Below are 6,517 nucleotides of genomic sequence, written 5' to 3'. Positions count from 1 at the left end.
TACTTCTCACTTTCTAATTCTAACCTCCAGTCCTCCAATCCTCCTTGAGGACCACCGTTCCACAGGCAACGCATCCCCGGATCGGACTTGTAACCATCTCAGAGCGGCGATGTCATTTCTTCATGCTTGATGATGTCCTATTTGATTCTCCAACACCACCAATTTCTACTTTCTTAAAAGCTTACACCAGCATTACTATCTAATGAACCCTAGAAAAATGGGGAATCACGAAATTCATGTTGGATAAAGGATTCCTTTCAATGCCAACAAGCTTAGATTTAACTGATTTCATTTTTCTTTGAAAACATTAACTATAGACTAGTCAGATATGTTTGATTTTGAAACAATACAATCGATTTATTAGTTTTTATTTTTATTTTTTTTGTTCACTTAATATTAATATAAGATTCAAATTTGTAATTGTAGGTAATTTGGGGTTTTTCGTTGCAGGAATTTTGGGTAGGCAAAATCCATGGTGTGTGTTTTTGTGGATTTCGGTCAATTCATTAATGACCACCAAAGACCACAAACACTTGAATTATATTCCATAGATGAATCATGGTGAATATGCTTTAATAACTTATATTTTATTTTATGCTTAAATTTTTTACTTTTCAAGGTGATATTTATTTGATTTTTGGTTCGTTATAAATTTATCTCAGGAACTAATGAAGCTATGTTCGTTGATCTTTCCAAAATTAATACCTCCTTAACAAAAGTAAATCTAACAATGGTGCTCCTCATTTATGGATGATCACTTTCTGGGCAAGTTTTGGAACCCATGACATTGCTAAGTAGGTTATCTTAAACATAACCAATTTAAAATTTATCTATCTTAGCATTTTTTTTAATTGGATTTTGTCCATGCTTGTGATATGTTTTTTGTGTGTTAATAGAACAGGCACACCGGGTGTTTGATATATTGTCCGAGAGAATCGATTGAGTAGGTGATATTTCAACAAAATCACTAGAAAAAAACATGGGTGTAGTCTCAAAGAATGTACAATTATACATTTCAAAACATGGGTGATATATCAACATGACCACTAGAAAATGAAACATCTACTACAATCTTGATACTTAAAGTTTTCTTAATTTCCACTAATTGGCATGAGTCTTACTGATGCACCTTTACTGATTTCACATTTTCAGTAAGTTATATAGCTGCAACAGTTTTTGGAAGTTGCTGGATATCGTGATGTCCATGTCCAAACACTAGGGTGTTTATCAGGTTTCATGGATGGTGGAAGGGATAACCGACATATGCAAATTCACCATGTTTTAATTATCTTTGTTATTACATAGTCCAATTATAATAATTATGATCATTAAATATTACAATATAAAGTGCTAAAAAATAAGTATAAAACAAATAAGTGGATGATATGAAGTACTCTGTTTAGTTAGTTTAATTATCACCCAAATAGGTCACACATTAATGTCAAAAAATGACTAAAAATCAAAATAAGTATCTATTCTCTTAGAGATTTAACATCAATAATGTTTATGTCTAATAGTATTAGTCATAGGATCTGATGTGTTTATCAACTAGCTGTAAAAAATATAAGACATTTGTTATGATTTGATAATTAAATGTTCGTTTTAAATATGAAACAAGTTGTTATGTTTTGTTTTAATGCAGACGCCTACTTAAGCATCATAAACGATGTCATGGAGGGTCCCAGAGTTATAGACATGCTTTCAGAGGAATTATCTGCATTCGAGTTTCTTTTTACCTCAACACATATTTAGATGGATAGTTTTTATTTTTTGAGTGTTAGTAGCACCATTTAGACTTATTAAATTTTAATGATATTGTATATTAAATATTAAGACTATTGATGTTAGACAAGTTAAATTTTAATCTAAGAAATGATATTGTGTTTTTAAAGAATCAAAGCTAATTTTTCAATATACATTTTTTGATAAAAAAAAAAGTTATGCTACCAAAAATAGGAAAATGAAATTTTATATCTAATAAATAGTGACATCAAAAAAAGTGTAACTAAAGTCCAAAAATGTTTTAGTGGCATAACAAAAAGTGTCACTAAAAGTCAAAAAGGTTGCAGCGACACAACCAAAAAGTATCTTTAGTGGGAGCGTTTTTCGTGGCACATTTTTTTGTGCCGCTGATTGCCAAAAGGGTTTTTAGAGCATCTCCATCCCACTCTCATTCTCTATTTTTCTCCCATTTCTCCCCCATTCTTCTCCAATCATCCTCCATTTATTCCCCAATTTTAGGGGGTATGAATAGTATTACACAAAATATGGTGGTATACTATTCATTTCCCTCAAAATGTAGATGAACTTTACGTTGTCGGTTTTAGTCTCTCTGTTTATATATATTTATACATTTCTAGTTCATTTTTACCTACTAAATATAATTTAAATATAATATTTAATAATTGTAATATTTTATTATATATTAAGTTATAGTAATTAATTATAAATATAAAATTTGTTTTTTTTTCATCAAATTCATATAAAAAATTAAATACATCTTGAAATTTTAAAAAATAATTACGTATTTTACAAAAACTTATAATTAAAATATATATTACAAATATGATAGAGATTGAATTGATGAGAGACGAAAACACTGAATTCCAACAATTTCTTGCTCGATATAAACGTATTAAAGATAAAGAAGCACACTTCAGTCTACGAAATGTGTTAGTTGATCATTTGTGGAAAATTTATTCCAACGCATAAATATGTTATCTATGCATGTATAATATTTATTTAAAAATGTGTATGTCTAATATTTATATAAATGTATATATAATATTTATTTAAAACTGTGTATGTGTAATATTTTTATAAATTCGTGTATAATATTTATTTATAAGTGTATTATAAATATAATATTGTTTATTTAATATTAATGTAATGAAAAAAATATAGATTATATATTTGTTAAAACTAAATTAGTAGAGGGGTGTGTTTGCAAATATATGTAAGTTGGAATAATAGAATATACTTGGAATATACTTTTAGGAGTTAAAAATGGGGAAAAATAGAGTAGGGTTGGAGATAAAACACTATTTACCCCATTTTTACTCCATTTTTGAGGAAAAAAATGAGGATGGGTTGGAGATGGTCTTAGCGGCATTTTTTTTGGCTTTCAGTGGTACTTTTTTTGTGCCACTAAATGACATTTTATTTGTAGTGTATGCTGCTAGAATGATATTCCATGCGAATGTCAGTAATAAACTAATAAAATTTTTTGAATCATTCTCGTAGAATGAGAGCATTGACATATCATTTTAATGGTAAATCATACTAATGGTAAAATGTTAATATTAACGATATTCTTTAGAATATGTTAACATTTTTGTGATAATGAACTTAAAATACAATTAGAAAGTAAAATACACCAAAAGAATAAAAATCTTAAAAAAGATTTTGACATTCTTGAAACAATTCTTCTTTCCTCCTTGTTTCGTTTCCACTAGGTTTGTCGTTCTTGAAATCTTTTGCAGAAAAAAAAAAAATCGTTATTCTTGAAATAATCCTTATTCTCCTTTGTTCGTTCTTAGCAGTCTTGTGACGTTATATCAAAATGTTATTCTCCAAAGATTTACTCATAAATAATGAAGATTATTAACTTATTTAACCGATGATCAATGCCAATCGCCAAATTGTTTAGAAATAAAATAAATGAAAATTATTAACTAATTTCTCCGAACTGTGATATCATCATAGCTTTCATATACATAATATTTTGAAGTAAACGAATAGAAGTGTTATAAAATATGATCAAATAACTAGATAAATTATAGAATAAAGAAAGACATAAGAGTAGAGAGAACTTTTTATTCCAATACTTGTGATGAAATCATCAAGTGCCTAATACATATGGCTCACTATTTATACTATCCAAATAAGATGAAAGATGAGCTATAATATGAATACACATTATGATGGTGTATTATTACATTCATAAAACACATTGAAATGGTTGTTACTAATGCTAAATAATGATGGGGAGTTATAGGAGAAATGGAGAATCCAATGGTCATTCACAAACTAATATTTCATAACACTCCCCCTTGAATGACGATTGTATCATGCCTCGTTAAAACCTTAATATGTAAAACCTCATGGGAAAAACCATTTATTAAGGAAAAAGAGTACATGATTAATAATAGATATTTGGAACAATTGCCTCGTTAAAAACCTTGCTAAGAAAACCCAGTGGGAAAAACATAGCTAAGGAAAAGAGTACAATATGTTTCCAATTCCCCCTGATCATCACATCACTTGATTTCCTTAAAGCGTCGCATTCTAATATTTCGTACCATGTTTTCAAATTTGGATGTAGGGAGTGCTTTAGTGAACAAATCTGCCAAGTTGTTACTTGATTGAATTTTCTGGATGTTGATGCCACGCTCTTTTTGAAGATCATGAGTAAAAAAACTTTGGTGATATATGTTTGGTTCTGTCTCCTTTGATAAACCCTTCCTTGAACTGGGCTATACAAGCCGCATTATCTTCATATAGTATGGTTGGAGCGTCCTTGTTAGAAGTTAGACCACAACTCTCACGAATGTGATGAGTTAAATTTCTTAACCAAATACATTCACGGCTTGCCTCATGAATTGCTATAATCTCTGCATGGTTAGAAGAAGAAGCAACTAAAGTTTGTTTAACAGAACGCTAAGAGATTGTGGTACCTCCACAAGTGAATAATAACCTGTTTGGGATCGAGCTTTGTGTGGATCAGACAAATATCCAACATCTGCATAACCAATTAACTCCGCATTTGATGAATTTGAATAATATAAACCCATATCCATTGTACCTCGAAAATATCGAAGAATGTGTTTGACTCCATTCCAATGTCTTCTTGTTGGGCAAGAACTATATCTTGCTAATAAGTTTACAGCAAAAGATATATCAGGTCTCGTATTATTAGCAAGATACATCAGTGCACCAATAGCACTAAGATATGGTACTTCGGGACCAAGAAGTTTTTCATGTTTTTCACAAGGCCGAAACTGGTCCTTTTTGGCATCTAAATGCCTTACTACCATCGGGGTACTCAATGGATGTGAGCTATCCATAAAAAACCTTTTAAGCACATTTTCTAGATAACTAGATTAATGTACAAAAACTCCATTTTTGGTGTGCTCAATTTGAAGAACCAAATAGAATTTCATCTTACCAAGATCATTCATTTCAAAAGTTTCTTTCAAACAAGAAGTGACATTTTCCAATTCTCTAGGAGTTCCAATTATGTTCAAATCATCTACGTAAACAACAATTATCACAAATTTTGATCTGGATCTTTTTATGAATACACATGGGCTTAATGGATCATTTTTATAGCCCTTTTTTAAAAGAAATGTACTTAAACAATTGACCCACATACGGGTAGATTGTTTCAATCCATACAAAGATTTATTTAATTTTACCGAATATACTTCAAGAGAATTAGGAGTTTGTGCTTCTGGCACCTTAAACCCTTCTGGGATTTTCATATAAATATCATTTTCAAGTGAACCATATAAATAAGCGGTAAATACATCCATTAGACACATCTCCAGTTCTGCATATGGTGTTCAACTTATAAAATAACCGAATGTAATTGCATCAACTACCAGAGAATACGTTTCTTCATAATCTATTTCGGGTCTTTAGGTAAAACCTTGTGCAACAAGTATTGCTTTATATCTCACAATTTCATTTTTCTCGTTTCTTTTGCGCACAAATACCCATTTGTGTCCCACTGTTCTTACTCTGTTTGGTGTACGGACTACAGCTCCAAAAACTTTTCACTGAGTAATAGAATTACGCTCTTTATTTATTTCATCTTTCCATTTTGGCCAATATTTCCTATTAATACATTACTCAATTGATTTTGGTTCAAGATCCTCATTTTCTTTATAATCGCGCGCGGAACATGATATGAAAAATTATCGTCGACGTCTATCTTATTTAGGTTCCATCTTATTCCTATCATGACATAATTTATTGAGATCTCATCATTTTCATTTTTTCAGGTACCTTATTTTCTTTTGTTATGTCATTGGGCCCTACTAGAGCTTCATTAATCTTTTCAAGAGATTCCGTTTTCTCTTTTGGACCATCAATTGTATTTGCTTCATTTCATTTCGATGATTTTTATCTTTGGAACCTGCTGATCTTCCACGCTTCAAGCGTGCCTAAGATTCATTTGCAGTTGTATTTTTTTTTTCCTTCTGGGATATCAATTCTAACTTGAGTAAGTATAGCTGGTACATGAGACTTTGTTACCCAATTAGGGTCAGTAAATGCTTTTGGCAATTGATTTGCTACATTTTGTAAATGAATTATCTTTTTTATTTCAAGTTCACATTAACTTGAACGAGGATCTAAAACTGAAAGTGACAATTCCTTTCAAGAGATTTTATTTTCCAGCTTCTTTATTTCTCCCCCTAATGTTGGAAAATATGATTCATCAAAATAATAATCATCAAATATAGCTGTAAATAAATCTCCAATTGATGATTTTAAATATTTTACTATAGATGGA

The 6,517-nt window shown here is 30.2% G+C and overlaps 1 long non-coding RNA gene across 1 annotated transcript; it reads left to right on the top strand.

Annotated features, from left to right (window-relative positions):
- LOC145012705 (uncharacterized) lies at nt 1–1,757 on the top strand. The gene is made up of 3 exons (XR_013664638.1): nt 1–561; nt 663–794; nt 1,643–1,757. It is a non-coding gene; the product is annotated as an uncharacterized LOC145012705 (long non-coding RNA).
- Nucleotides 1,758–6,517: the final 4,760 nt, after the last annotated feature.

This window comes from Lactuca saligna, chromosome 8 (assembly GCF_052625555.1).
Source record: "Lactuca saligna cultivar CGN05327 chromosome 8, ASM5262555v1, whole genome shotgun sequence".
Lineage (NCBI taxonomy): Eukaryota > Viridiplantae > Streptophyta > Magnoliopsida > Asterales > Asteraceae > Lactuca > Lactuca saligna.
The sequence above is the reverse complement of the archived record's forward strand: the minus strand, read 5'-3'. Positions and strand labels throughout refer to the sequence as shown.